The following is a 22,579-nucleotide window of genomic DNA, read 5'->3' as shown; positions in this document are numbered from 1 at the left end:
AGATGTGGACAAGTTGTGCCCAGACTAGTCCAGCCATATGGGAGAAGACTGGCTGACAGCTACCCATGTAACTGCATCCTCCAGTCCACTATCTGCCCGGAGGGGCTCTGCTCAGCTTAGGCTACCTTCTCTGTTATCTGCCATCACTGCAGATGCCTGCCATGAGGGATCTGCCAATATGTCTGGGGCTGCTGAGCCCTGTGGTCCCACAACACACAGCCTGCTGCATGGCTAGGAACGACACAGACAGCTAGCAAGGTGTGGGAGAGTGCTTCTGTCCTGATGCCAGTAAAAACGCTACAAACCTGTGTCCTGGAGCCTTCCTCATGTGGGGAAATTGCTGGGGCTTTCAATTATCCCTGAAGATACCAACCAGGGACTCGGCCAAGAATGGACTCTTTCCTGTTCAGGTGTGTTGGGCAGCCACAACCCTGTAGTTAGGGACTAGGAATGTTAGGAAAAGACTGCACTTTATGCTGAACAGTTATCTTACATTACTCATGTAAAAGGTTTAAAGCTTTGTCATGCCTGGTCTGAAGTTACTTAAAGGGGTGCATGGTGGTAATGGAATACAGAAGAACACGGCTTTGATGCACACAAGGGGTGAAATGGTAATATGACATTTCAGCCAGACAGTGGGAGAGAGGTACCGGCAGGGTTGATGGGTCTCATGTGTAGTGAGGGGAATGATTCAGAACCTACCCCCTGAGCGGTTGTTGCCCCAGCAGCCAGGACTGGACCTGCATGATGGAGTTATTTATGCGTGCTCATGGGGTGCACGCTGGTTCCCGGCAGGACCCGCTCTGTCAATGGCTTGCATGGCAGAGGATGTTGAATGGAAATAGTAAGTGGAAAGAAAAGGAAAACCCATTGATTGCACTGCAGAGGATGGTGAATGGAACTCGAAAGTGGAAAGAAAAAAAACCATTGATGGCTTGAAAGGCAGAGGATGGTAAATGGAACTCATAAGTGGAGAGAAAAAAAACATCAAAGGCTTGCATGGGAGAGGATGGTGGATGGAACTTGTAAGTAGAAAGAAAAAAACCCATGGATGGCTTGCACGGCAGAGGATGGTGAATGGAACTCATAAATGGAGAGAAAAAAAAAAAAAAAACTATCAATGGCTCGCATGGCAAAGGATAGTAAAAGGAACTTGTAAGTGGAAAGAAAAAACCATCGATGGTTTACATGGCAGGAGACTGTAAATGGAACTCATAAGTGGAAAGGAAAAACCCATTAATTGCTTGGATGGCAGGGGATGGTGAATGGAACTCGTAAGTGGAGAGAAAAAAAACTATCAATGGCTCGCATGGCAGAGGATGGTGAATGAAACTCGTAAATACAAAGAAAAAAAACATCATTGGCGTTCATGGCAGAGGATTCTGAATGGAACTCATAAGTAGAAAGAAAAAACCCCTCCATGGCTTACATGGCAGAGGATGGTGGATAGAACTCGTCAGTGGAGAGAAAACCCATGGATGGCTTGCATGGCAGAGGATGGTGAATGGAACTCATAAGTGGAAAGAAAAAAACATCAATGGCTTGCATGGCAGAATTTGGTAAATGGAACTCGTAAGTAGAAAAAAAAACCCCATTGATGGCTCAGATGGCAGAGGATGGTGAATGGAACTCGTAAGTGGAAAGAAAAAACCCATCCATGGCTTGCATGGCAGAGGATGGTGAATAGGCCTCATAAGTGGAGAGAAAAAAAAAATCTATCAATGGCCTGCATGGCAGAGGATACTAAAAGGAACTCATAAGTGTAAAGAAAAACCCATCGATGTCTCGCATGGCAGTGGATGGTGAATGGAACTTGTAAGTAGAAAAAAAACCCCCATTGATGGCTCAGATGGCAGAGGATGGTGAATGGAACTCGTAAATAGAAATAAAAAACCATCAGTGGCTTGCATGGCACAGGATGGTGAATGGAACTCGTAAGTAGAAAGAAAAATCCCATCCATGGCTTGCATGGCAGAGGATGGTGGATGGAACTCATAAGTGGAGAGAAAAAAAAAAAAAAACTATCAATGGCTTGCATGGCAGAGGATGGTGAATGAAACTCATAAATACAAAGAAAAAAAACATCATTGGCGTTCATGGCAGAGGATTCTGAATGGAACTCATAAGTAGAAAGAAAAAACCCATCCATGGCTTGCATGGCACAGGATGGTGAATAGGCCTCGTAAGTGGAGAGAAAAAAAATCTATCAATGGCTTGCATGGCAGAGGATACTAAAAGGAGCTCCTAAGTGTAAACAAAAACCCATCGATGACTCGCATGGCAGAGGATAGTGAATGGAACTTGTAAGTAGAAAAAAAACCCCATTGATGGCTCAGATGGCAGAGGATGGTGACTGGAACTCGTAAGTAGAAAGAAAAATCCCATCCATGGCTTGCATGGCAGAGGATGGTGGATGGAACTCGTCAGAGGAGAGAAAAAACCCCATCAATGGCTCATGTGACAGAGATGCCTACACCACGCAAGCCATTGGTGGGTTTTATTCTCTCTACTTACAGAAAAAGGAAACAAAAAACTTTACAAATGTTTAATTTTTGCAAATGGCTTTTTATGTAACAGTTGTTGAGACATACCCAACTCTCTGAATGGGTCCAACAACACACCTCTACTCCTATTGTCACATGAGACTCATTTCACAAATATTTCTATCTCACGTTCCAGTTTCAAATAAAAAAATGAACATAGGAAAGTATGAACATGTCCCAAAATTGCAACGCCAAAAATGAAATGGATTCCCCGGCCTATTCTAGGACATATAATCGTTAAAGGGTTTAGTATGGACATCTGTTCTGTCCTGGACACGACTCGCCATCCGTAGGATCATCCTTTTGGGTTGTTAGATGTTTATCCAGCAGGTTCTTCTTGTTTTTGTTGGAAGTTCTTTCTCGTTTTTGAAAAGTCTAGAAGTTCTTCGGATTACAGTAGCTCACCGGTGTTTTGTTATCTCCCTTTTTGAAGTAGACACAACTTGGGAATACAAAATAAAAAATAATATTTCAAATAACGCACGCACAAACTCTCCCGCTGTTGCAAGCTGATTTTGGGGCCGCGGTCCTATCTGGTGGTCCACGTTTGGACGGACGCTCTAGTCCGCGCTGGTGTTCTTCTTTTCTTGCCAGTTCTTCTCTCTCTCCTCAAGTTCACCTTGGGTGAAAGAAGCCGGTCCCCAGTTTGTGATGAACACGGGATTTTTAGAACCTGAAAAGGTGACAGAATTTCAAGAATGCATCAATGTATTTAGATGAACAGCAATCCAGATATTCCCAGATGGAATGAGAACGGGTCAGGGCTCTCAAATCTGGAATTTCAGAGATTGGTGGATATCAGAGATTATAACCCCCTGAAAATTAAATGGCTCAGTGATCTCTGTACAGCGCTGCGGTATATGTCAGAGCTATATAAATGTATCATAATAGTATGTGACTGTGGGGGAGGGGATATTAGAGTGTAAGCTCCTCTGGTACAGAGACTGATGTGACTGGGGGGAGGGGACATTAGAGTGTAAGCTCCTCTGGTACAGAGACTGATGACACTGTGGGGGAGGGGACATTAGAGTGTAAGCTCCTCTGGTGCAGAGACTGATGGGACTGTGGGGGAGGGGACATTAGAGTGTAAGCTCTTCTAGTACAGAGACTGATGTGACTGGCTCAGTGATCTCTGTATAGCGCTGCGGTATATGTCAGAGCTATAGAAATGTATCATAATAGTGTGTGACTGTGGGGGAGGGGACATTAGAGTGTAAGCTCCTCTGGTACAGAGACTGATGTGACTGTGGGGGAGGGGTCATTAGAGTGTAAGCCCCTCTTTTACAGAGACTGATGTGACTGTGGGGGAGGGCACATTAGAGCGTAAGCTCCTCTGGTACAGAGACTGATGGGACCGTGGGGGAGGGGACATTAGAGTGTCAGCTCCTCTGGTACAGAGACTGATGTGACTGGGGGGGGGACATTAGAGTGTAAGCTCCTCTGGTACAGAGACTGATGTGACTGTGGGGGAGGGGACATTACAGTGTAAGCTCCTCTGGTACAGAGACTGATGTGACTGTGGGGGAGGGGACATTACAGTGTAAGCTCCTCTGGTACAGAGACTGATGTGACTGTGGGGGGAGGGGACATTAGAATGTAAGCTCTTCTGGTACAGAGACTGATGTGACCGTGGGGGAGGGGACATTAGAGCGTAAGCTCTTCTGGTACAGAGACTGATGTGACTGTGGGGGAGGGGACATTAGAGTGTAAGCTCCTCTGGTACAGAGACTGATGTGACTGTGGGGGGAGGGGACATTAGAATTAAGCTCTTCTGGTACAGAGACTGATGTGACCGTGGGGGAGGGGACATTAGAGCGTAAGCTCCTCTGGTACAGAGACTGATATGACTGTGGGGGAGGGGACATTAGAGCGTAAGCTCCTCTGGTACAGAGACTGATGTGACTGTGGGGGGAGGGGACATTAGAATGTAAGCTCCTCTGGTACAGAGACTGATGTGACTGGGGGGGTGGGGACATTAGAGTGTAAGCTCCTCTGGTACAGAGACTGATGGAACAGGCTCAGTGATCTCTGTACAGCGCAGCGGTATATGTCAGAGCTATATACATGTATAATAACAGTAGCGTGTGATTGGTCTGGGGACAATAAAGTGTAAGAAACTATCATGACTCTAAATACTATGGAGACGTATTTTTCTATATAACTGAATAAAAGAGAATGTCTTTTTCCGGCCACATTGTAGCACAGCAGTTATTCCATACCTGGCTGTATCAGTCGGATTAGGCCTTCATGTTGCGCCACTTTGTCCTTCCAGCTCCTTGTCTTACTCGTCGCAACTTCCAGATTATCTTTAATTTGCTGTCATGGAATAAAAGAAATGTGAATTTTAGTTGTGAAGTGACATTGTACATTCCAAACATAATAAATGTATAAGATGGTGAACTAAAGTCAGTAAACATTTCATAGATATGGATTCCTGACATTTCAGAATGCTATCAGCCTGGCAATCACTTTTATTTAGTTTTTGATATTACAGAGAGTGGACTAAATCTCTGCCAGATTGTATTGGTGAACATGGCTGCGGGGGGACAATTTCCTCTCATTTCCCGTGTGGCTGCTGAGACAGGAAGTGTAGGGAAATGTCCCAAAAGGTAACAGACAATAGTAGAACCTGGCAGAGGCTCTAACCCTTTCCTACTGAATCTGAAACTAAAACAAAAATTGGCTTAACCCCAACTTTAACTGGGGGCAACCTTAAACTTGAGTCAACAGAAAACACAGATACAGGTCCTGAACCTCATCAGAGTTTAGGGATGGAATCTTGACTGGATCTAGGTTGACCCCAGATTGACAGGCCTACAATGGATCGCTCCCAGTCACCTGGTATTGCTCCAGGGCTGCCATCCGCTCCTTCTCCAGCTGTTCCAGCTGCTGCATAGCCTCCTCTAGCGCTATCTCCTTCATCTCCCGGATAGTCTCCAGTTCCTTCTTCTCAGCTTCCGTCATCTTGATAGCAAGCTCCTGCTCCTGGTGGAGTTTCTCCAGCATGGCTCGCTTAGCGGCTTCCTCTTCCAGGAGTCTGGAAATTACACAGGTATATAGTCAACGAAGACATGAAAATACTCAGGTCTGTTTAGCCCAACTGTTCACAAATTGCAGGTTGTCATCCAGAGGTAGGCCTAACCCCAGCCCCCTACATACACATGCCCCCCCATACAAACTTTGTCTCTCACCCCATACATGCACATGCCCTCCAATACTAACTACTGTCTCGAAAAAACTCTTCTTTCTTGAACTCAAGAATAACAAGCATTCAGGCCAAACATTTACAGATGTTTTCTTATACCAAGTTGCCAGAATTCATTACAATTTCAGATTAAAGCAGGCCTAAATTATAAAGTAAACCAAAGGCCATACTCATACTATTAGATCTTTCTGCAAGCTTTGATACAGTTGGCCACCTGCTCCTCCTCGAAAAATCCACTTCTTTAAACCTCAAAATCTCTGCTCTTTCCCAGTTCTCCTCCTGCCTATTTAGGTGCTCCTTCAGTGTCACCTACAACTTTATCCTCTCCTCATCCTCCTTCTGTAGAGGTCCCCAAAGGCTCTGTACTCGGACACCTTCTATCCTCCTCCCTTGGTCAGTTGACTACACCTCTTTTGGTCAGAAGATAGCCTTTCATAGCTTCCAATACCATCTTTATGCTGAAGACACCCAAACCTATTTCTTTACTTCTCAGCTCACAACCTACAACACTATTTCCTCCTCTCCTCCTCCTCTTTCTGTGGAGGTCCCCCAAGGCTCTGTACTCAGATACCTTCTATCCTTCTCCCTTGGTCAGTTGACTACACCTCCCTTGGTCAGTTGATAACCTTCCATAGCTTCCAATGCAATCTCTATGCAGATGACACCCGATCCGATCTCAATACTTCTCAGCTCGCAACCTACTACTCTACCTCCTCCTCTCCTCTTCCCAAAGGGGTTCCTCAGGTTTTGTCCTTGAACCGCTTCTACTCCCTATCCACACTTTTAGGCGATCACTGAAAATCCATCTAAACTTCCTGTCTTGTGATACCTTCCATCATGCCTGAGGTGATTGTAGCCACTTACTACTCGTGTACTCGTGTACTTGGAAGGCCTAAATTCATAAAGTAAACCAAAGGCTATACATATAATTTGACCTTTCTGCAAGCTTTGATACAGTTGGCCACCTGCTTCTCCTCAAAAATTCTGCTTCTTTGACCTCAAAATCTCAGATTTTCCTGGTTCTAATCCTGCCTATTTAAGTTCTCCTTCGGTGTCACCTACAACTTTATCCTCTCCTCATTCTCCTTCTGTGGAGGTCCCCAAAGGCTTTGTACTCGGACACCTTCTATCCTCCTCCCTTGCTCAGCTGAGTACACCTCTTCTTTTGGTCAGTAGAGAGCCTTTCATAGCTTCCAATACCATCTTTATGCTGAAGACAACAAAACTATCTCTTTACTCTTTGTAGTACTACCTTCTACTATGTTTTAGGGGATTGTAGCCATATTAGTGCACTTGCAAGGCTTAGATTTTTAAAGTAAACCAAAGGCCCTACTCATGCTATAAGACCTTTCTACTAGCTTTGATGCATTTGGCCACCTGCTTCTCCTCGAAAAGCTCCACTACTTTGACCTTAGAAACCCTGCCCTTTCCTGGTTCTCCTCTTGCCTATCTAGGTGCTCCTACAATGTCGACTACTTTATCCCCTTCTCTCTTGTCCTGATCCTCTTTCTGTGGGGGCCCTCTAGGGCTTTGTCCTAGGACACCTTCTATTCTCTATCTACACCTCCTCCCTCGGTCAGTTGATAGCCTTTCATAGCTTCCAATACCATCTCTATGCTGAAGATACCCAAACATATCTCTTTACTCCTCAGCTCACAACCTACAACTCTACCCCCTCCTCTCCTCTTCCCATAGGTGTCCCCAAGGCTCTGTCCTTGGACACATTCTTTTCTCTATCTACATCTCCTCCCTTGGTCAGTTTTATAACCTTCATAGCTTCCAATAACATCTCTATGCTGATGACACCCAAACCTATCTCTCTACTTCTTAGCTCACAACCTACAATTCAACCTCCTTCTCTCTTCTTCCTTTTTCTGTAGGGGGTCCCCCAGGTTCTGTCCTCAAACTACTTCTATTCTTTATCTACACTTCCTCCCTTGGTCAGTTGATAACCGTTCATAGTTTCTAATACCATCTCTATGCTGACAGCACTCAAACCTATCTCTCTACTCCTTGGCTCACAACCTACAACTCTACCTCCTCCTTCCCTCTTCCATTTCCCATAGGGGTCCCCAAGGTTCTGTCCTCGGCCACCTTCTTTTCTCTAGCTGCATTTCCTCCCTTAGTCAGTTGATAACTTTTCATAGCTTCCAATAACATCTCTAGGCTGACGACACCCAAACCTCTCTACTCCTCAACTCACAACCTACATCTCTACCTCCTCATCCTCTCCTCCTTTTCCCATAGGGGTGCCCCAGGCTCTGTCCTCAGACCACTTCTGTTCTCGATCTACACCTCCTCCTATGGTCAGTTGGTAACCTCCAATTGCTTCCAATACCTTCTCTATGATCTCTGATCTCTCTACTCCTCACATTACCCCTTCAGTGTCCTTAACCCCTCTCTGCTAATTCCTCCACAAACTTGCTCACCCAACCAGGGGCGGACTGACAACTCATGGGGCCCCCGGGCAATAGGGGATCATGGGGACCCTGTGTCCTTGCCCACACCCAAAAAAGCCTATGAAAAAGCCAATGAAAGGTACCAGGGGCATCTCATGGGGCCCCCTACTGACCCCGGGCACTGCACCCAACACATACAATTCAAAATCCTAACAAAAACATACAAGGCTGTCCACTGCTGTCCAATGTTCTGAAATATATCACCAACCCTGTCTCAGAATAACACCCAAACTGACCTCCTGTTCTCTAGCTCCCTTGTCACCTCCTCCTCCATACTCACTTCTAGGACGTCTCGAGCCCTTTCCAACCTATGGAACCCTCTACCCCAATCAGTCCAACTATCTCCCACTCCCTGAAAACTCTTCTAACCTTCTTGTCTTGTAACTGTACCACCTTCCATCATGCTTGAGGTGACTGTGGCCATCTTAGTGCACTTCCAACACAACGACTTGCACTAACAGTCAGATTTTCAGGACAAGTATTTGGGGTATTTGGGGAATTTCTGGCATGGCACGGTCAGCGGGTATTTTTTTTGCAGTTATTGAAATATAACAAAATGCTTTAAATAATACATAAAGCGGAACACAGGAGAAAGAAGGAAAGGAGAGAGACGCTCCTCTTTAGGGTTTACACACTTCAGTCCTTTTTTGGTTTTATTCGGCGCCCTCACCTGGCCTGTAAGAGCCGCGCACTCTCCTCTTCAAGTCGCGCTTGTTTCTCATCATCTAGCGCCTCCTGCAGTCGATGATACATTTGTTCCAGCTCTCGCACCCTCTTCAAATACTGCTCTAATTCTGAGGACTTCTGTGCTACCTGTTCTTCCATTTGTTGCCGAATCTACGGATAGACGAATAATAGATAGAGGTTCATTCTTTGCAACCTGCTGATCCGGGTTCTGAGCCATTTCAGGATAGAGAAAGGCTAAAAAGAAGACTACCTGCAATGTATTCAATAAGTATTGTAACCTGTGGTGGACACTGGGTATGCTACACACGCCCAAAAGTACACAAGGTATATGTAGCACACCCTGTGCTCCTGCCCCACTGTCCCCCCCCCCCTTGCACTTGCCTGCCAGCAATTCACACCTTTCAAAATGAATGTCATTAGTTGTGTTCTAAGTGCTTCTGCTGTAATAGCTGCTGCTGCCAAAAAACAGCCACCTGACAATGTATTGTTTAGGCGTGAGATAGAAAGACACAAAGTAGTTATAAACATTGATGAGAAGATAGATACAAAGTAACATTGTTTATAAATATTGATCAGATGGGGGATAAAGAGATACAAAGTAACGTTGTTTGTAAACATGATCGGACGAGGGATAGAGAGATACAAAGTAACATTGTTTATAAACATCGATCAGACGGGAGATAGAGAGATACAAAGTAACATTGTTTATAAACATCGATCAGACGGGAGATAGAGAGATACAAAGTAACATTGTTTATAAACATCGATCAGACGGGAGATAGAGAGATACAAAGTAACATTGTTTATAAACATCGATCAGACGGGAGATAGAGAGATACAAAGTAACATTGTTTATAAACATCGATCAGACGGGAGATAGAGAGATACAAAGTAACATTGTTTATAAACATCGATCAGACGGGAGATGGAGAGATACAAAGTAACATTGTTTATAAACATCAATCAGACGGGAGATAGAGAGATACAAAGTAACATTGTTTATAAACATCGATCAGACGGGAGATAGAGAGATACAAAGTAACATTGTTTATAAACATCGATCAGATGAGAGATAGAGATACAAAGTAACATTGTTTATAAACATTTGGTTTGTGTTGAGCAAATCCACATCGAACATGCCAAGTGCACGCCTGTGAAATCACAAAAAAAAAAAACTATGGTACCCAAAATTTTCCATAGGCGATGCTTTAAATCCTTGACAGGTTATCATTTTAGAATTACCCGTGATTTATGGCCCTGGAATTATTGCTCTCACTCTAACATTTGTGACGATACCTCATGTGTGGTGCAATTGATTGATTTTATTTATTTATTACAGGTACTTATATAGCGCCATCAATTTACACAGCACTTTTAGATACCCGCATGGAAGAAAAATATATTTTAAAAATATTCTTCCCAAATATATTGGCATATATTTGAAATACTACAATTTTGGCCGTATTCAATATATATATATATATATATATATATATATATACTGTATGTTGAAATGCGCTTTTTATATATTACACACTATATAAAAAATATTTTTAAAAATATACTCTTCAGATTTTTTTTAACATATAAAAAAGTAATTTTAACATACATATTTGTAAATGCATTCCAATAAATGTATTTTTAAAGACATACCGTATATCTGAAAATTTATTTTTACAAATATTTTTCATATATTTTGTAATATATAAAAAACGCATTTCAACATACAATATATATATATATATATATATATATATATATATATATATATTTTTTTTTTTTTTTTTAATATATTGAATACGGCCAAAATTGTAGTATTTCAAATATATATGTCCACATATTTGGGTAGAATATTTTAAAAATATATTTAAAATATATTTTTCTTCCATGTGGGTATATACTGTATTTTGTATTCCCATCGGTCCCTAACCCTCAAGGGGTGTACAATCTAAGGTCCCTAACTCACATTCATACATACACAAACTAGGGACAATGTAGACAGGAGCCAATTAACCTACCAGCATGTCTTTGTAGTGTGGGAGGAAACCAGAGTACCAGGAGGAAACCCACGCAGGCACAGGGAGAACATGCAAACTCCAGTCAGGTGGTGCCGTGGTTGGGATTCCAACCAACAACCCGAGTACTGCCAGGCAGAAGTGCTAACCACTTAGCCCCTGTGCTGCCCATAATTGATGCTTACATACATGTTTCTGTACACTGTACTTTATTGGGGTGTATGGAGGTATTATTTATTTATGCTTTTTTTATTTTTGTTATTATATTTATTTATTTTGTATCTTTTTTTTTTTTTGCACAAGGTAGCCTGCATTTATTATCGAGTAAATTCAAGGTGCGGTCCCATGTGAACTGCTTCAGTTCTGCCGGGCGGGAACGTATATTATAGAATGTTCACCTTCCGGTAATTACCATTTGCTCCCGTTCCAGCTCCTCTCTGAAGCGATCCTGTAACTCCATGTGCGTCTCGTGGCGTTTTTTCTCCTCTTGGGTGGCCCGGGCAGCGGCTTCCCTTAGTTGCTGCCCAAAAAAAACAAAAAAACACAGATCTAGAACGTATATACATTCTAAAGAAACAATATTGTATTCTAGAAAGAAAGCAGTTTATACCGTATTTATGTTAGTTTAAAAAAAGTGCATCGCTTACAACGGGAATAAAAACTACAATTATCTAAATCAACAAAAAAAAAACCTCTATGATACAAATAATCGAATTCAGGTGCAGAAAAACGGGGTGCAAAAGTCATGGAATGTGATAACAATCGTCAATCACAGGAAATGTTCTTGTACATCCCAGTGCAGCCTTTTCCACCCCACGAGATGTGAAATGTCCTTGGGTGCAATCATAAACGTGTGCCCACTTCCAAGATGGCCGCGAGCATCCGCGCATGCGTGGTGACGTCCGGCCTAGCTGGGTCGAGAAAGGGTGGACCTCACCACGCATGTGCAGACGTCACCACGCATGCACGGACATCACCACCCCTGGGGTCCCTGCAGACACTAATTTGTGATTCCTGTTTTGTACCTTTATAGCAGTGATCTCTAGCAGTCTCTTGTAATAGGTTTCCAGTCTATGACTGTTTCCTGAAGCATGTCCCCAGTCTTCAACAACTCCTAGAACATGCTCAGTCTCTGAAAGTCACCTACAGCATGTTCATAGTCACTGATAATCTCCTGTACCATGTCTGCAGTCTCTGACCATCTCCTGTACTATGTCTGCAGTATCTGACCGTCTCCTGTACTATGTCTGCAGTCTCTGACCATCTCCTGTACTATGTCCGCTGTCTCTGACCATCTCCTGTACTGTGTCCGCAGTCTCTGGTCATCTCCTGTACTATGTCCGCAGTCTCTGACCATCTCCTGTACTATGTCTGCAGTCTCTGACCATCTCCTGTACTATGTCTGCAGTCTCTGACCATCTCCTGTACTATGTCTGCAGTCTCTGACCATCTCTTGTACTACGTCTGCAGTCTCTAACCGTCTCCTGTACTATGTCTGCAGTCTCTGGCCATCTCCTGTACTATGTCCGCAGTCTCTGGTCATCTCCTGTAGTATGTCTGCAGTCTCTGGTCATCTCCTGTACTATGTCTGCAGTCTCTGGTCATCTCCTGTACTATGTACGCAGTCTCTGGTCATCTCCCGTACTATGTCTGCAGTCTCTGATCATCTCCTGTACTATGTCCGCAGTCTCTGGTCATCTCCTGTACTGTGTCCGCAGTCTCTGGTCATCTCCTGTACTATGTCTGCAGTCTCTGGTCATCTCCTGTACTATGTCCGCAGTCTCTGACCCTCTCCTGTACTAGGTCTGCAGTCTCTGGTCATCCCCTGTACTATGTCCGCAGTCTCTGACCCTCTCCTGTACTAGGTCTCCAGTCTCTGACCATCCCATGTACTATGTCCGCAGTCTCTGACCATCTCCTGTACTGTGTCTGCAGTCTCTGGTCATCTCCTGTACTATGTCCGCAGTCTCTGACCCTGTCCTGTACTAGGTCTGCAGTCTCTGGTCATCTCCTGTACTAGGTCTGCAGTCTCTGACCATCCCATGTACTGTGTCCGCAGTCTCTGACCATCTCTTGCACTGTGTCTGCAGTCTCTGACCATCTCTTGCACTGTGTCTGCAGTCTCTGACCATCCCATGTACTGTGTCTGCAGTCTCTGACCATCCCATGTACCATGTCTGCAGTCTCTGAGCATGCATTGTTTGGTCCTCATATCAAGTTGATTTTTATATTGGCCCGGAGATGCCAATGAAAGCTGCAGATTTCAAAAAACCTGAAAATCCTTTAAAAGGACGCTGACATGTTAATGTTATTTTAGAGGTCGGGTTCTTCTATCTGCTGTAAAATAATAAGATACCATTGAGGGGAAAAATATTTTTTTTTTGCATCAGCAAACGTGGGGCGAGTTCTGGACCAGTGTGATGGTCAACTTTCCAATAATGACTTCTCCCGATCCCCCCACCTGGTATAGGTAACCAGTTATCTCTGCCCCACCCTCACCATCCTCATCATCTCCAGCTCCTGGTGCTTTGTCTCGTTGGACATCTGGAGGTCTTTCATCTTCTGCTGTAGCTCTTCCTGCTCTGCCTGTAGCTTTTGCCGAATCGCCTTTCGTTTCTGGCGTGCGTCCTTGTGTGGGGAGGGGATCCCCATCTTTCGGAGATTCACCACCGTCTGGATGGCTGTAGAGGAACACAACGCAGATCTTACAGGTAGGCAGAGAAGACAGAAAGATGGTAGCTTCTACTGCACGCTTCTTTTTGAAGGCTCATGCTCTGGGGATGTCACCTGCAAATTACAGGACCTGGAGCAAGCAGTGCATTTTGTGACCTCCAACTCCTCCTTGGCACATGCTTGTTCCTGTGATAACAGCCCCCCCAGGCTTCAAAAAGGCCCTGAAATACATTGTGTGACCCAAGGTCCTGCCTGACCACTACAACAATATGAGCTTGACCATCCTGAGTCAAACCCATGGCCCCTCGTCCTTGTGGCTTTAATGGCCTCCATGTTTCTTGGAAGGTTTTACACAAGATTTTGGAGGGTGTCTGTGTGGGCCCCTGACTGTCACAGTTATATGAGTTTGTTGGACATCCTATTTCAGGGCCATTATTTTCGGGTTGCCCCCCCTTCCTCCACGGTCATTAATGTGGAGTTGCCCCACTCCCTCCATGGTCATTAATATGGGGTTGTCCTTCTCCCTCTATGGCCAATAATATGGAGTTGCCCTTCTCTCTTCATGGCCAATAATATGGAGTTGCCCCACTCCGTCCATGGCTATTAATATGGAGTTGCCCCCCTCCCTGCATGGCCATTAATATGGAGTTACCCCACTCCCTGCATGGCCATTAATGTGAGGTTGCCCCACTCCCTTCATGGCCATTAAAATGGAGTTGCCCCACTCCCTGCATGGCCATTAATATGGAGTTGCCCCACTCCCTGCATGGCCATTAATATGGAGTTGCCCCTCTCCCTGCATGGCCATTAATATGGAGTTGCCCCACTTCCTGCATGGCCATTAATATGGAGTTGCCCCACTCCCTGCATGGCCATTAATGTGAGGTTAGCCCACTCCCTTCATGGCCATTAATATGGAGTTGCCCCACTCCCTGCATGGCCATTAATATGGAGTTGCCCCACTTCCTGCACGGCCATTAATATGGAGTTACCCCACTCCCTGCATGGCCATTAATATGGAGTTGCCCCACTCCCTGCATGGCCATTAATATGGAGTTGCCCCACTTCCTGCATGGTCATTAATATGGAGTTGCTCTCCTCCCTCTATGGCCATTAACATGGAGTTCCCCTCTACCTGCATGGTCTTTAATGTGAAGTTGCCCCACTCCCTCCATGACCAATAATATGGAGTTGCCTCCCCCCTGTTGAGGTTATAACATCCTCCACTCTTCCTGGAGGGCCTTCTACAAGATTTTGGAGGGTGTCTGTGGGAATTTGTGTCCATTTGTGAGGTCAGGGGCTGACACTGGATGAGAAGAGCCGGCTCACACCTTGGGCGCAATGTTGGGTGCCAAGATGGGAAAGACTTGGCTTACAGTCAGCGTTGTAGTTCATCCTTTAGGTGTTCAGTAGGTTGAGGTCAGGGATCTGTTTATGACACTCAAGTTCCTCCCCCAACCTGAACAGACCAAATCTTTACTGAGATGGCTTTGTACACAGGAAAGGAAGGTGTGAAAATCACGGAGTTCCACTTTAAATATGATATTGCCTTTTTGCTGTCTAGTACTACTGTGATTCCCCCGTGCTCTCTCCTGGCCCCCCGTGCTCTCTCCTGGCCCCCCCGTGCTCTCTCCTGGCCCCCCTGTGCTCTCTCCTGGTCCCCCTGTGCTCTCTCCTGGCCCCCCTGTGCTCTCTCCTGGCCCCCTGTGCTCTCTCCTGGTCCCCCTGTGCTCTCTCCTGGCCCCCCTGTGCTCTCTCCTGGCCCCCCTGTCCTCTCTCCTGGCCCCCCTGTCCTCTCTCCTGATCCCTCTGTGCTCTCTCCTGGCCCCCCGTGCTCTCTCCTGGTCCCCCGTGCTCTCTCCTGGTCCCCCCGTGCTCTCTCCTGGTCCCCCTGTGCTCTCTCCTGGTCCCCCCGTGCTCTCTCCTGGCCCCCCTGTGCTCTCTCCTGCCCCCCTGTCCTCTCTCCTGGTCCCTCTGTGCTCTCTCCTGGCCCCTCTGTGCTCTCTCCTGATCCCTCTGTGCTCTCTCCTGATCCCCTGTGCTCTCTCCTGATCCCTCTGCTCTCTCCTGGCTTCCTTCTTCCCCCCGGAGCTCTCCCGCCGGCTGCTGCAGGGGATCTGTGAAGATGTAGCATGGGGAAAGGACCAATAAATACGTCATTTACCGGCCTCCTCCTTGTCTGAATGGACAGTCAGTGATCGGAACCAATCACTGACTCTGTTCATTCATAACTGAAGTGTAGTAAACTGTGTTTTCTATGCTTCATTTTATGAATGAATGGGAAGCTGTATACAGAGCTAATTCTGTCCATTCATTCTGTGCTGCTGAGGCTGCAGAGATGGATGGGCTGTGTCCTCAATCTCCTTTCTCTGTCTCAAAGGAGAGATGTCAGGGATCTGTTTAGACTTCTGATATCCTACCAAAGCCCCCCATTGGGGCTCCTAAAAAAAAAATTGTAAAAAAAATAATAAAAACTAAAATCATTAAAAATAAATATATAATTGTAAAAAAAAATTAAAATAAAATAAATGGTATAAGAAAAAAAACTACTGACACCAGTAGGGGAACCTCAGGGGTCTCAAAGGTCGCACTTACAACCGAGCCACCAGACTCCAAGGGAAGGGCTGCCGGGCTCAGTCTAAAATGCCCGTCTGGGCCTGATAACAGGCCCCGGGGAAATAAATAATTTTGAAGATGTCTTCCACTTTTATAAGACAACAAATACTTAAATCTTGGGCGGATGGAGATTATTTATAAATGGATGGGGGTTGTCTTGTGCACAACCTTTGTAAGATGCCGCAGTGTTTGTCAGTGCCGGCACGTAGGTACTCATGGGCACCCCGGGAACTGCACACCCGCACCTTTATAAATGGGTTCCCCATCAGGAATAAAATGATTTGTAACTCACCCTAAATCCACTCCTGTTTCTTCTTTTTATCAGAGGCGCTGATTTCATAACTCTTCTCTACGCATTTCACAAGGAAAAGGCACTTCTTCCCGTCTCTGTCCGCTAGAGACTGAAAACAAAAGAATACAGAGTCAGCTACAAGTAAACACTTCCTCAGTCACTTTATGGCTCCGCCCCCTACCCATCTCCAAACGCTGACCCTTGGTTCCACCCCCTACCCATCTCCGAGTGCCGACCCTTGGTTCCACCCCCTACCCAGCTTCCAGCCAGCCGCAATAAACCCCCCCCCCAGCAACAATAAACTCCTGCAACAAAAAAAACACCCCAGAAAAAATTGATCTCCTAGCAGCCAGCATCAATAGACCCTTCCCTCAATAGTAGATCCCTTCCAGCAACAAATGACCCCCCCCCACAGCAAAGTAAGCCCCCCTCCAGCAACAATAGATCCCCATCTGCAATACTAGGCCTCCCCAGCAGCAATAGACTGCTACGGAAAAATATATCCCCTCCAGCAACAATAGATCCCCCAGCAGCCAGCATCAACAGACTCTTCCCTCAATAGTAGATCCCTTCCAGTAACAATTGACCTCCCCCCAGCAAAGTAAGCACCCCTCCAGCAACAACAGATCCCCATCAGCAGCAATAGACACCCCCAGCAGCAATAGACTGCCATGTAGAATTAGATCCCCTACAGCAACAATAGATCCCCCAGCAGCAAGCATCAATAGACCCTTCCCTCAATAGTAGATCTCTTACAGCAACAATTTACCTCCCCCCAGCAAAAGAAGCCCCCCTCCAGCAACAACTGATCCCCATCAGCAACAACAGACCTCCCCAGCAGCAATAGACTGCCACGTAAAAAGAGATCCCCTCCAGCAACAATAGACCCCCCCCCATCCAGCAGCAATAGACCCTTCCCTCAATGGTAGATTCCTTCCAGAAACAATTGACCCCACAACAAAGTAAGCCCCACCCCCCTGACATGAAAGTCTTGTGGTTGCAACAATGTATCCATTTGTATCCATTTCGGATACAGATGTTTTTATTCGGATACAAATAGATACATTGTTGCAACTGCAAGACTTTCATGTCAAATATAATAGCGGACTGGAATTCTTCTTCTTCTTTTTCTTCTCCTCCTTCTCCTCCTTCTCCTTCTTCTCCTCCTTCTCCTTCTTCTCCTCCTTCTCCTCCTTCTCCTCCTTCTTCTCCTCCTTCTCCTCCTTCTCCTCCTTCTCCTCCTTCTTCTTCTCCTTCTCCTTCCCCTTCTCCTTCTTCTCCTTCTCCTCCTTCTCCTTCTTCTTCCAGGTCACGGCTCATGCGCAGATTTTATATCGGTAAAACGATTGGCCAATTTGCCCATCATTGCCTGGAAAATCGGCCAATTGCCAAAATCGGCTGATTTTTTTCCAACTTTACCAATAAAAAAAGTGCCAAAATCCCGAAAAGCGGCCGACCAATTAACACACTAACGGTGCGAAAATCGGCCGATTTTTTGTTTTTCAGCCTCGACCCGTCTGTGGCCTGCATAAGTATATAACAAAAAGGCAAAAGGTGTTTTTTGGCAAGGGAAACAGCAGGGCGGTGTTTGTTGTTGTTGTTTTTTGAGGTTTTTTTTCTGTCTGTGTCCCTACAGAGGAGATTTACCTGTATTTACTAACAGGGACACACAAATAAACACGTATGTCTAGTAGTGTAGGGGAGGTAGGAGAGTGTTTATGTTTCTTATCTCTGTCCATGCCTTCCTTATTATTCTCTGCAGTGCTGTTTGAAGGGAAAGGTGACGGACGTATTACCTCCACGCAGCAGTTTGAATCCAGGATGACGTCTCCCTTTTTGTCCTTTAGATCCTCGCTGACATAATAGGTCAGGACGTTCGGTTTTAGGACGAACCAGCGCTCCGTCCAGTTTTTCCTCTTGTGGCCTTTCTTCCACAGATAGCCCTGCAGAGACAACCAACATGGCTTTAGCACCCACCATGCCGGGCAGGAGATTCAGAGCAAAGAAAACGAGAAATTCGAGCAAATATACAAGGACGGCTCTGTGATTGTCGCCTCAGCAGGGGCGGACTGACAACTCTTGGGGCCCCTGGGCGATAGGGGATCATGGGGCCCCTGTGGCCTCGCCTACACTCAAACCACACCCAAAAAAGTCTATGAAAGGTACCAGAGGCATCTCATGGGGCCCTCTACTGATCCCAGGCCCTCGGGCAGTGCCCAAGTACCCAATTGATCAGTCCACCCCTGCGCCTCAGTAATGTCCTCAGTCTTGAGTACACTGACAGGACGAATATGAACAAACTACCTGTGGACACTCGAAGAACTTACTCCAAGTACACAGAGCCTGAGTGGCACATCCTGTCCTTCTCACCCCACTGTTCAGTCACAGGCAAGTCCTGGCTGTCAAAATGACAGCCAGGAGTCGCTCTGTAAATACAGAAGTTGTAATAGCTGCTGCTCTCAAAGCACAGACCATGTGACACAGTGTTTGTAAACATTGTTCATCTGCCTGAATGAGAGATACAAAGTAACATTGTTTATAAACATCGATCAAACGGGAGATAGAGAGATACAAAGTAACATTGTTTATAAACATCGATCAGATGGGAGAGAGAGATACAAAGTAACATTGTTTATAAACATTGATCAGACGGGAGATAGAGAGATACAAAGTAACATTGTTTATAAACATCAATAAGAAAATAATAGAAAATAAAAAAACAGAATAGAATAAAATAGAAAGAATATAGCTGTCTTCAGAAATTCGAAAATAGATTATAAAAGAATAGAGAATAAAGGAACAGAATAGAAGAGAATATAATAGATTTGAGTAGAATAGAATAAAATAGAAAAAAAAGAGAGGACTAGAATAGAAAAGAAAACAATAGAATAGATTTGAACAGAATAAAATAGAATAGAAAATAAAAGAATAGAACAGAAAGGAACAATCTAGAAAAGAAGAGAATAAAAAATATAGAATATAATAAATTAGAAAATAAAAGAATAGAAAAGAATAAAATAGAAAAAATATAACTGTCTTCCAAACTTCGAATTTCAAATGGAATAGAACCAGCTGAATGAATCTGGATTGATTCGAAATTTTCAATTCAAGCTCGATTCAAATAATTTGAAATCATTGAAAAAATTTGAATTTGGTCGAAAATGAATAAATAATTCGAAATTAGCAACTTAACAAATTGATCCACAATTAAACTAAACAAAAGTTTTCGTTTTGCACCCGTCTACTGCTTGCATCAGGACTGAGGGCTCTTGAGAGGAGTGCTGCGGCAGGCTGCTGCGATGTGTTCAGAAAGCTATGTACAGCACCCCTGCCGGCCCCTCCCACCAGCCATGATCTGGCCACATTGCATAGAGAAGCACAGAGACACAGTGATGACATCACCGGGTCTAATATAAGTTGAGTTTCCTTACCTGTTTGAGAACATCCAGCACGAGCTCACTGAAGACTTCTTTGATGGCCATGGACACGGTGGTGAAGTCGGTGCCTTTACTGAACTGCCCGCTTCCAATCAGATCGATGAGCTCCCAGATGGACAGACCACTCAGCTTATTGTGGAGGCCGATTTTATAGTCTTCAAAAAGAGCCTGCTGCCAGCCGCTGCCCATTGCCTCCGCCAGTTTCTTCAGAAAATACTCCATCTGAAAAGAAACATCGAATATTGAAAGCAGTTCTAAAAGGGTTTTCAAATGCCTCACTACCGGCATCTGCCCACCACCATCCCTGAACACTTACCTGGCTCCGGCGCCATCCTGCCTCCATCGCAGCTCCCCTCACTTCCTGCTTTTACAGGAGGCACCGAGGGCAGCAGGGACCATAGGTTCCCGCTAATGTCAGTCAAATCCTGCGAGGAGGGAGTGGGGGCGTGGTCAAGCTGGGCTGTGTGTCTATATAGATGCACACAGCCCGGCTCATGAGGTCCTTAGCACGGGACTTGATAAGAAGGAGGAGCATACAGCGGCGGCGGGGGACTTACAGAGGAGGAGGTAAGGGACCTCACAGACTAGGTAAGTATTGTTCCTTTTTTATTTCTTTAGAGTCTCTATATTGGGCGTCAGATTTATGTGTTTGTGATAAATGTAAAATGCTGCGTGATGTGTCCGTTATTTCCTCGCCCTAAGATCAACACTCTCCCCGTGACAACGACTTCATCGACTTTCTGAAGTTCAAGCCAAGCTATGTCAATCCCTTTTCTTCAGAACAACTGACACGTTTCAAGGGACAAGCTTCTCTTCTTCAGAGCAGATGACAGGTTTCAAGGGACAAGTCCTCTTCTTCAGACCATCTGACACATTTCAAGGGAAAAGCCCTCTTTTTCAGAGCAGATGACAAGTTTCAAGGGACAAACCCTCTTCTTCAGTGCTCTGAGAAAGAGGGCCTATCCTTTAAATGAGTCAGCTGGCAAGTCTGCCACCGATTCTTGTAGCCATTGGCTGTTAGCTCTGGAAAGCCTCCAAAGAAGGAAGAAGAACCATTCACCATATTAAAAGCCTCGTAACAATTCACTGTGTCATCCAAACTGACCACTCCATCTAAGGTACAGACCCCTCTAAGGTACAGACCCGTCTAAGGTACAGACCCCTCTAAGGTACAGACCCCTCTAAGGTACAGATCCATCTAAGGTACAGACCCGTCTAAGGTACAGACCCCTCTAAGGTACAGATCCATCTAAGGTACAGACCCGTCTAAGGTACAGACCCGTCTAAGGTACAGACCCCTCTAAGGTACAGACCCCTCTAACGCATTTCACTTGGTCAGGAGCTTACCCATGATGGAAGTCACTACTCTATGAGTCCTTGACCAAGTGAAATACACTAGAGGGTCTCCCCTCCCGCCCACCCCTTGTCCCGGCCCTGATTACATTCACATCAATACTTTATAATACCAATACCAGTGAGATTATCCTACGGGTCCAGCACTACTTTTCCACTTTCTTCTACTATTTATATTGGATTGATATGGGGAAGTCCTTATGTTTTTTTTCTTTTTTCTCTACAACTTTTTGGGATGTAGGTGCGCCGTGCGTAACAATATTTGTAATGGTTTTGCATAGAGCAGCCCTGATCCTCCTCTTCTCGGGTCCCCCCGCTGACTCTCCTGGCTCCTCCCCACTGCTGATTGCCCCCATAGCAAGCTGCTTGCTATAGGACTACTTGTGCATGTTCACTCCTGATCTGGCTCGATGTGTCCATACACACACAGAGCGCTGCTCAGCCCCCCTCACTGGCTGTGATTGACAGTTATGGGAGCCAATGGCCGAGGAGAGAACCGAGGGAGCCACTGCTCTAGTGCACATTGCTGGATCGAGATCAGGCTCAGGTTGGGGGCATAGAAAGCATGAAGGTAAAAAAACCTTCAGCCTTTGCAACCATTTTAAATTAACCAGACCAAAAACCAGTGGGAAATTCCTCATAATTGTGCAACAGAGGATACGGCCAGAGACATGACCACAAATTGTAAACACGAGAGATGATGAAAGACGGCGAGAGGGGAAAGCGCTGCTTCAGCATCTTTGTCAATGAAGGCCATTTCCTCAGATGTTGTGGATTCTTCAGCAGACAGATCTCATGATGAAGACCACACGGGACCTTCCTCTCCTCCCCTTCCGTAATTTACAGAATAGAGCAAAAGTATCGTCCGAGGCCGGAGAACGGCTCAGATTGTGTCTGAGGAGTGAAAGCACTAGAGTCAACCTGCAGACAATGTAACAAGTTCCTTTACCTGTGGTCAGGTATGATACCTGGTACACACATTAAAGGACCCCACCATCAACAGCTATTGATATATATACTACCAAAGATACAAAGATATACATACAAACATTCTAAAAAGAAAAAAAGACCCTTGTTCCATTATTGCACCACCATTATTATTCCACCATTATTGTTTCCTATAGTAAAAGATTCTGGGAGTCTCACTTAAAGTGGAACTTTAGTCAGGAACTTAGGTGCTTCTAGATCACTTCAGGCTGGCCCCTTATGCAGGTATAAAACATTACAAACAAGTGCCTATACGGTTTAAAATCCAGTAATACACTGCCTCATCCTGCTCTGCACATGCTCAGTTGCTCT

At 45.2% G+C, this 22,579-nt stretch overlaps 1 pseudogene across 1 annotated transcript; it reads right to left on the bottom strand.

The window, feature by feature from the left end:
* Positions 1-2,544: 2,544 nt before the first annotated feature.
* On the bottom strand, positions 2,545-20,270 carry LOC149456054 (switch-associated protein 70-like; annotated as a pseudogene). The gene is made up of 10 exons (XR_016313969.1): positions 20,244-20,270; positions 19,922-20,149; positions 18,287-18,433; positions 16,491-16,599; positions 13,409-13,590; positions 11,322-11,429; positions 8,878-9,044; positions 5,382-5,580; positions 4,763-4,859; positions 2,545-3,216 (listed from the first exon to the last, which is right to left on the bottom strand). The product of XR_016313969.1 is annotated as a switch-associated protein 70-like (transcript).
* Between the last annotated feature and the right edge of the window lie 2,309 nt (positions 20,271-22,579).

Source organism: Staurois parvus, unplaced genomic scaffold, assembly GCF_062004578.1.
Source record: "Staurois parvus isolate SC_StPar_1 unplaced genomic scaffold, SC_StPar_1.0 ptg000379l, whole genome shotgun sequence".
Classification (NCBI taxonomy): Eukaryota; Metazoa; Chordata; class Amphibia; order Anura; family Ranidae; genus Staurois; species Staurois parvus.
This window is presented reverse-complemented; position numbering and strand designations above follow the sequence as displayed.